Source organism: Pan troglodytes, chromosome 20, assembly GCF_028858775.2.
Source record: "Pan troglodytes isolate AG18354 chromosome 20, NHGRI_mPanTro3-v2.0_pri, whole genome shotgun sequence".
NCBI classification, from domain to species: Eukaryota; Metazoa; Chordata; class Mammalia; order Primates; family Hominidae; genus Pan; species Pan troglodytes.
Window position 1 is genome coordinate 42406674 of NC_072418.2, and position 10060 is coordinate 42416733.

Genomic DNA, 10060 nt, shown 5'->3' on the forward strand with positions numbered 1-10060 from the left:
CTCTTGTACTTCCAGCTAGAGAAAGTCTTCCACGTTTCAGGGCTCAGGTGATTAGTTTGGCATCCAGGGTGATCTCCCCAGTGTCAGTCCACATGCCATAATCGCATCTGCAAAGCTCCTTTGCCGAGTAACATAAGATACGCACAGGGTCCAGGGATGCGGTGCTGGGTGACTTTGGGGTGGCATCTTCGGCCTCCTACAGTGTGTGTATAATTGTGCTTCTGATTGTGCGTCATTGTAGTTATGGGATTGTGTGTGTGCCTGGTCTACCTGAGAGTGTGTGAGGGATCATTTAGAATGCATTGTGCTATAAGTAAAGTAACAGAAGCTAGAAATGCCTTGGTAATAAGAACTTTCATCAGCATCCATGGTGAGACATCTAGAACATCAGGTTCATTGAGGGCTGTGCTATCCAATGGGGTCCGTGGGACACATGTCACTATCGAGCACCTGGAATATAGGTGGTGCAACCTCATTTTTTCAGTGAGTGTAAAACATATCCCAGAATTTGAAGATTTACTGTGGGAAAAAAATAATGTAAAACAGCTCGATTATAATTTACATATTCATTAGATGTTGAAATGATAGCACTTTGGATGTATTGGGTGAAATGAAGCATCTTTAAAATTAATTTAGAGCCTGGATACGATTGCTCAAGCCTGTAATCACTGCACTTTGGGTGGCTGAGTTGGGAGGATCAGTTGAGCCCAGACCAGCCTGGGCAACATAGCAAGATCCTGCCTCTATAAAAAATTAGAGAATTGGCTGGGCGTGGTGGCACAAGCCCATAATCCCAGCTACTGGCGGAAGCTGAGATGGGAGGACTGCTTGAGGTCAGGAGTTCACGACCAGCCTGAGCAACAGCAAGATCCTGTCTCTTGCGTGATCACATCTCACTGTAGCCTCAAACTCCTGGGCTCAAGTGATTCTCTCTCCTCGGCACCATCCTCCACCCTCTCCAGCCCCTCCCCGAACTGGGATTACAGGCTTGAGTCACTGGATCCAGCCCATTCTCTTTCCAAGAAGCCCCTGAATTGTATAAGCAAACATGAGGTCTCACTAACCCTGGATCGGCCCCCACAAATGAGGAGGACAACTTGGATCAGGGACCCCTGCTGAGTAGAGTTAGCTGAGCTGCTGGAACAAAGAGTCCCCCAAATACAGTGATCATGGATTACAAACCACAGAGTGTCATTCTCCACCAGCTCCTCCTCCCAAGGTGAGCGCTCCCCCTGGCAGGATGGCCCCACCCAGTCATCCAAGGGCCCTGGTTCCTGGCAGTTCTGTGCTCCACAGTCCCCGGGACAGGGCTCCCTCGTCATCTTCACCCACCGGACCTCACGGCAGCCTTGAAAAGCCTATGGATCCTTCTCAGAATGAAAGAACACGCACAGGACAAAGGAATCCAACTCTGATTGTAATACAGTGATCAAAATATTTTTTCACACTGTAACATAGCAATTCATGTGCTTCTTCATGAATGCATTAAGTAAAAAATCACCTGTGGCAGCTTTAATAACCACTGTGACTTAGAAGCAGAGATGAGCATAAATGATATTTCAAGGCGCCTGCTGGAAGATAACGTGATAGGAAATGCCTGTGATTTCTTTTGGTGACAAAGTCACAAGTTCTGCTAACACTGTTGTGGTGTGTTGCTGCATTTGAAATGGATATGTGCTAGACGCAAGACTGGTCCCCAGAGATGTTCCTGATTCCTGGACCTGGGAATATGTTATGTTCCATGGCACGAGGGACTCTGCAGATGTGAGTAAGTTAAGGGTTTGGGATGGGGGCGTTATCCTGGGTTGTCCACCTGGACCCAATGTCATCACGAAAGTCCTTCTAAGAAGGAGGCCGGGGTCAGCATCATTAGCGGAAGATGTAACCACAGAAGCAGGACGTTGGAGTGATGTCAGGAAGGGAACGGGGGTCAAGGGATGCTGGACACCCCCAGAGGCTGAGAAAGGAGAGAGATCTCCCCTGCTGCTTCCAGAAGGAACCCGCTCTGCTGACGCCTGAAGCCTCACGAGTGGGATAGAAAACACCAGTAGAAGAACCAGCTGGCCACCTGAGAATCTTGAGAAATTACAAATCACTGGCAATTGTTGGTGGGTGGGGCTGTTGTTTTGTTCTTTTTGGGGTTTCTTTTGCTTTTTTGAAACAAGGTCTCACTTCTCTGTGCAGTTTGGGCCAAAGCAGCTCCAGGACAGGTGTACAGGACAAAGAGTGGGTCATCAGTTCAACAAATAGCCAGCCCAGCCAGGTGTGGTGGTTCAAGCCTGTAATCCCAGCACTTTGGGAGGCCAAGGCAGGCAGATTGCTTGAGGTCAGGAGTTCAAGACCAGCCTGGCCAACATGGTGAAACCCTGTATCTACTAAAAATACAAAAATTAGCTGGGCATGGTGGCAAGAGCCTGTAATCCCAGCTACTCGGGAGGCTGAGGCAGAAGAATCACTTGAACCTGGGAAGTAGAGGTTGTAGTGAGCCGAGATAGTGCCACTGCACTCCAGCCTGGGTGATACAGAGAGACTCCATCTAAAATAAAATAATAAAAATAAATAAATAAAACTTGTACGAGGCCGGGGCAGTGGCTCACGCCTGTAATCTCAGCTATTTCCAAGGCTGAGGTGGGAGGATCACTTGAACCCAGGAGTTCTAGACCAGCCTGGGCAACATAGTGAGACTCTGTCGCTACCAAAAACAAAAATTAGCCAGGGGTGGTGGTGCACGCCTGTAGTCCCAGCTGCTCAAGAGGCCGAGGCAAGAGGATCACTTGAGTCCAGGAGTTTCAGGCCACAGTGAGCTATGATCCTGCCTCTGACTCCAGCCTGGGCAACAGAATGAAATCCTGACTCTAAAACAAACAAAATACTAATGTATGCTACAACATAGGTGAACCTTGAAAACTCTGTGCTTGACATCTGATTTGGGGGGAGAAAAAAAGAGCAAGAAAGGCCAGGCGTGGTAACTCACGTCTGTAATCCCAGCACTTTGGAAGGCCGAAGTGGGTGGATCACCTGAGGTCAGGAGTTCGAGACCAGCCTAGACAACGTGGTGAAATTCCATCTTACTAAAAATACAAAAATTAGCCAGATGTGGTGACTCATGCCTGTAATCCCAGCTACTCAGGAGGCTGAGGCAGGAGAATCACTGGAACCCAGGTGGCGGAGGCTGCAGTGAACTGAGATTGCACCAGTGCACTCCAGTCTGGGTGACAGGGCAAGACTCCATCTCAAAAAAAAAAAAAAAAAAAAAAGCAATGAAATAAGTAAATAAATAAGAAAAAGAAAACACTGTCCTGAGTGAAAGAAGCCAGGCACAAAAGACCACACATTATATGATTCAATTTATATGAACTATTCAGAATAGGTAAATTTGTAGAAGAAATTCACAGAAAGCTGGCCAGGCACAGTGGCTCACACCTATAATCCCAGCACTTTGGGAGGCCGAGACCGGCAGATCATTTGAGGGCAGAAGTTCAAGACCAGCCTGGCCAACATGGCAAAACCCCATCTCTACTAAAAATACAAAAACTAGCTGGACGTGGTGGCAGGTGCCTGTAATCCCAAATGCTCGGGAGGCTGAGGCAGGAGAATCTCTTGAACCTGGGAGGCTGAGGCTGCAGTGAGCCAAGATCATGCCACTAAACTCCAGCCTGGGCAACAGAGCAAGGCTCCATCTCAAATAATAATAATAATAATAATAATAATAATAGTAATAATAATATAAAGAAAATGTTCAGCTGAATTAAATTTAAAGAAGTTCAATTGAGTAATGAATGATTTGTGAATCGAGCAGCCCCCAGAATCACAGAAGATTCAGACCCCAGCACGGTCTTGTGATCAGAACAAATTCATAGACAGAAAAAGCGAAGTGACGTATGGAAGTTGGAAGTTTTGTACAGAAACAGCTGGATAGGCTGCAGGCTGGCGTTTGCCTTATTTGAAAACAGTTCAAACACTTAGCAATCTATGAGTGGTTGAAGTATGGCCGCTGGGATTGGCCAACCCTCAGCTATTGTTATGGGCACATACTCCTAAATTAGGTTTTCAATCTTGTCTGCCTATTAAGCTAGGTTACAGTTCATCCACAAGGACTCAAATATAGAAGTACAGAGTCTCCTTCTCAGGCCATATTTAGTTTGCTTTAACAGCTTCATAATCTGCCTCTCTGCCCTCGCTGATCATCTGTGAACTTCCCAATGCCCTTGACTGCTCAAATTAGCCAGTGTGGACTCTGTGCTAAGAGCCCTGACCTATGCAGCCAGGAATGGGCTCTTAATTCATGAAACTGCAATGCAGGTTAAGCACAGTGGCTCACGCCTGCAGTCCCAGCACTTTGGGAGGCCACGGCAGGAGGATCACTTGAGCCCAGGAGTTTGCGAGCAGCCTGGGCAACATACTGAGACCTCATTTCTACAAAAAATATAAATAAAACTTTTTAAAAAATTAGCCAGGCATGGTGGCACCCACCTGTCATCCTAGCTACTCAGGAGGCTGAAGCGTGGAGGCTCGCTTGAGCCCAAGAGATAAGGCTGCAGTGAGCCATGATCATGCCACTGCATCCAGCCTTGGCAACAGAACGAGACCCTGTCTCAGAAAAAGAAAGAAAGGAACAGCAATGAGGCCAGTGTGGTGGAGCTGCGAGGGGGAGGGTCCAGACCTCCAAGAGCTTTGTAAGGGAAGGCAGGGGTTGGATATTTTTTTCTAAGCAGAATGGGAGCCACAAGATGGTTTTGAATAGAGCGGGGATGTAATCTCTGACTGTAGGTGGGAAAGAGGGTGTGGGAGTGGGGGGTGACCAGGAGGAAGCTGTTGTGATCATCCAGGCAGGAGGTGACAGTAGACAGGTAGATGAGATGTATGGGGAGGGTGAGAAGTGCGTGAATTTGGAAATGCTTTGAAAATACAGCCAGTGGGACTTACTGATGAATTGAAAATGATGTGGTATTGTGTATGCGTGTGTGCACATGTGCATGCAGGCGTGAGGGAGAGAGAAGGATGGCCTGATGGTTACAATGAAGCCTCAATTTCATCAATGGAAAAAGAGAACAATACTCACTGCCGAGGCTTGTTGTGGGGAATCTATATAATTGTGGGTGTAAAGCCCTTAGCACATTTCATGAAATATAGTCACTGTCATCATTATTCATTACGAGATGTGTTCTAAGGTAAGCAGGTCTGTGCAAACCTACCCCCAAAGGTCAAGGGAGAAAGAGGCTGACAAATCCAGTTTCTTTTTTTTTTCTTCTTCTTCTTTTTTGAGACAGAATCTCCTGTTGCCCAGGCTGGAGTGCAGAGGTGCGATCTCAGCTCACTCTGCCTCCCGGGTTCAAGCAATTCTCCTGCCTCAGCCTCCCGAGTAGCTAGGATTACAGGCGCCCACCATGACGCCCGGCTAATTTTTGTATTTTTAGTAGAGATAGGGTTTTACCATGTTGGCCAATCTGGTCTCAAACTCCTGATCTCAGGTGATCCGCCCACCTTGGCTTCCCTAAGTGCCAGGATTAGAGGCGTCAGCCACCACGCCCGGCCGACAAATCCAATTTCTTAGAAGGAAACGTTTAAGAGGAATTCACAAACCGAAGCCATGTCTCAGGAGGCCCTAGGAAGACAGAGTGGATCCCCCACACAGTTACCCCACAAATGTAGGGCTCATACACTATAGGAAATTTGCCTCAAGGCAGGATTTATGGTAAGTATGTGTTTATGATAACATAAAGGTTATTTTGACCTAAGGGCAGGATTTTTGGTAAGTACAAGAAAATAGAAATCTTAGAGGCATTCCCAGAACTGGAGTTAATCAGAAGTCAACATGGGCCTGAATCTCAGCACTTTGAGAGGCCGAGAATGGAGGATCGCTTGACCCCACAAGTACGAGACCAGTCTGGGCAACATAGTGAGACCCCGTCTCTACAAAAAAATTTAAAAATTAGCTGGGTGTGGTGGTGCACGCCTGTAGTCCCAGCTACTCAGGAGGCTGAGGTGGGACGATTGCTGAACCCTGGGAGGTCAAGATGCAGTGAGCCATGATCGTGCCACTGCACTGCAACCTGGGCAACAGAGCAAGACTCTGTCGCAAAACAAAGAAATAAAAAAGAAGTCAAGATGGCAGATTAGCATCCAAGATGGAGTTACTTTAGTCTCCCCTGGGTGTGTTTGTCATTGTTGTTGTTGTTTAAGACACAGTCTTGCTCTATTGTCCAGGCTGGAGTGCAGTGGCATGATCTCAGCTCACTGCAACCTCCACCTCCTGGGTTCAAGCAATCTCCTACCTCAGCCTCCCGAGTAGCTGGGATTACAGGCACGTGCCACCATGCCCAGTTAATGTTTGTATTTTTGGTAGAGACAGGGTTTCACCACGTTGGCCAGGCTGGTCTCGAACTCCTGGGCTCAAATGATCCACCTGCCTCAGCCTCTCAAAGTGCTAGGATTGCAGCACCCAGCCCACTGGGTGTGTTTGAGACAAGTCAACCAACCCCATCGTGTTTCTTCTGGCAGCTCCCGCAAAACTGTACATGTGCCCCCTAAGATTCCAAGAAAGACCTCCACCATGCCCCAGTTGCTTCAAAAACATCTGCCCCCAACTCGTTTGTGCTTTCACCACTGCTAGGAAATAGGGGTGACTCAGGGCGATTTCCTCTCCTTTCACCACTGTATGGGTTCTGAGGGTTTTCCGTCAGGGATCTCTTTCTAGAAGAATTCCAAGCTCTCTGCTCTAGCCTCCTTTCTGTTTCTCTTTCGAATTCAGTCTGTCCTCTGTCATCTCCTGACCACCGCGTATCTGAGCTTCCCCAGCCCTGCCCTGGCGGCACATTCCAATTTCAGGAGGTGTGTTTGCTTTTCTTTCTTCAGCTGGGATTAGCCAATCCAGTGGTTCATGGCCCTTGCTTGCTTCATAATCACCTGGGGAACTCAAAAGATGTCTGGCCTGCAATCCCAGAGATGTGATTGGTTTTAATCATTACATTCTATCGGTGATTCCTAAACTTTAAAGCGCATCGGAATCAACTAGAGTCTTGCTAAACCGTAGAACCAACCGCATTGGCACCACCTTGGCAGAGTGTTAGAAATACTGAATCTCAGGCCCTAGCCCAGACCCACTAAATCAGAAATGTGCAGGTTAGGCTGGCACAGTGGCTCACACCTGTAATCCCAGAACTTTGGGAGGTGGGGGCAGGGAGATTGCTTGAGCCCAGGAGTTTGAGACCAACCTGGGCAACACGGTAAAGCCCCATCTCAATAAATAAATAAATAAACCATGTGTGGTCGAGTGCACCTGTGATCCTAGTTACTTGGGAGGCTGAGGCAGGAGGATCACCTGAGCCCAAGGAGGTCTAGTCTGCAGCAAGCAGTGATTGTGCTACTGCACTCCACCCTGGGTGACATAGTGAAACCCAGTCTCAAAAAAAAAAAAAAAAAACAGAAAAAAGAAAAGAAGTGTGCACTTTAACAATACTTCCAGGTAACTCTACACATGTGAAAGTTGAAGAAGCACTGGGCTCAACCCCTGACTGCTGTGCAGCTGGGGGTAGACCAGGTGGAGTGGGCCTGCCGGCTTGCCTTGCAGAACCTCAGATCCCACAGCCAGATCCCAACCCCACTGTAACCTCCATTTCCTACACAGCCTTCTCTGAACGCTCCTCCCACCTCTGCCTATGGAGCATCATCATAATAATAAATAATATTTTAATAACAAAATGGCCAAAGTTTATTTGGTGCATCTCCTATGCAAGGAATTAAATGAATTAAGTTAATTCATGTAATCGTTACTACCACCTTAGGATGTAGGTCTTACAGTTAGTCCCACTTTACAGATGAGGACCCAGAGCATCAAGATGCATCCGGCCAGGCGCGGTGGCTCATGCCTGTAATCCCAGCACTTTGGGAGGCCATGGCGGGCAGATCACAAGATCAGGAGTTTGAGACCAGCCTGGCCAATGTGGTGAAACCCCGTCTCTACTAACTATACAAAAATTAGCCAGGCATGGTGGTGTGCATCTGTAGTCCCAGCTACTCGGGAGACTGAGGCAGAAGAATTGCTTAAACCTGGGAGGTGGAGGTTGCAGTGAGCCGAGATGGTGCCACTGCACTCCAGCCTGGGTGACAGAGTGAGGCTGTATCTCAAAAAAAAAAAAAAAAAGAAGAAGAAGATGCATCCAGCCGGGCTCGGTGGCTCACAGGCAACATAGCCAGACCCTGTCTCTACAAAGGTAATAATAATAATCATCATAGCCAGGCACACCTGTAGTCCCAACTACCTGAGTGGCTGAGGCAGGAGAATCACTTGAGCCCAGGAAATGGAGGCTGCAGTGAGCTGTCATCACACCACTGCACTCCAGCCTGTGCAATAGAGCAAGACCCTATCTCAGAAAAATAAATAAAATATTATAGACTTACAAGAAGTTGCAAAAATACCACAGAAGCGTTTCCCATATCCCTCACCCAGCTTTTCCTAATAGTAACATCTTGCATAACTATAGTAATTCTCAAAACTAGGAACCTGACATTGTCACAATACTATTCACTCGACTACAGACTTTACCGGGATTTCACCAGTTTTTGCATGCACTCATTTCTTTCTGCATGTCTTTGTGTATAATTCAGTGACAGTTTATCACAGGTATAAATCCCATAATCAAAATACAGAATTGCTTCCTTACTACAAAGAAATGTACAAGTCACACCTTTACAGTCACATCCTCCCTCTCCTTCTCTTACCCTTGACAACCACTAATCTGTTCTCCAGCTTTGTAATTTTGTCATTTCAAGGATGTTATATAAATGGAATCACATAGCATGTCACTTTTTTTTTTTTTTTTTGAGACAGAGTCTTGCTCTGTTGCCCAGGCTGGAGTGCTGTGGTGCAATCTCGGCTCACTGCAACCTCCACCTCCTGGGTTCAAGCGATTCTCCTCCCTCAGCCTCTCGAGTAGCTGGGGTTACAGGCACGTGCCACCACACCCGGCTAATTTTTTGTATTTTTAGAAGAGATGGGGTTTCACCATGTTGGCCAGGCTGGTCTCGAACTACTGACCTCGTGATCTGCCTGCCTAGGCCTCCCAAAGTGTTGGGATTACAGGTGTGAGCCACCACGCCCGGCCAGAATGTCACTTTTTGAGACCGACTTTTTTCCCCACTCAGCAAAACATGCTTAAAATCCATCCAGGTTGTGTGTATCAATAGTTGAATCCTATTAATTGCTGAAAGTAATTGTGGTTTTTGCATTGTTGAAATTTGTCATTTGATATTGGAATACATTCTTAAATAAATGTGGTTATGTTATACATCATTTTAATGTCCATTTCTTGCTTTATGTTTTTTTGCTCATGACTTATTACTTGCTGTTGATTTTATGTTTACTTTAGACTATGGAAATTATATTAGGCAAAAAGCAAATTCGGGCAATTTTCTTATTTGAGTTCAAAATGGGTTGTTAAGCAGCAGAGACAAATCGCAATATCAACAACACATTTGGCACGGGAACTGCTAATGAACGTACAGTGCAGTGGTGGTTCAATAACTTTTGGAAAGGAGAAGTTTTGCCTTGAAGATGAGGAGCATAGTGGCCAGCCGTAGGAAATTGACAACAACCAACTGAGAACAGTCATCGAAGCTGATTCTCTTACAACTACACAAGAAGTTGCCAAAGAACTCAACGTCGACCATGGACCATTCTACGGTTGTTCGGCATTTGAAGCAAATCGGAACGGTGAAAAAGCTCCACAATGGCCAGGCGCAGTGGCTCACACCTGTAATCCCAGAACTTTGGGAGGCCAAGGCAGGCGGATCACCTGAGGTCAGGAGTCCGAGACCAGCCTAGCCAGCACGGCAAAACCCTGTCTCTACTAAAAATACAAAAATTAGCTGGGTGTGGTGGTGGGTGCCTGTAATCCCAGCTACTCAGGAGGCCGAGGCAGGAGAATTGCTTGAACCTAGGAGGCGTAGGTTGCAGTGAACCGAGATCGCGCCGCTGCACTCCAGCCTGGGAGACAGGGCAAGACTCTGTCACAAAAAGAAAAAAAAAAAAAAAAAAAAAAAAAACTCGGTAAGTAGGTGT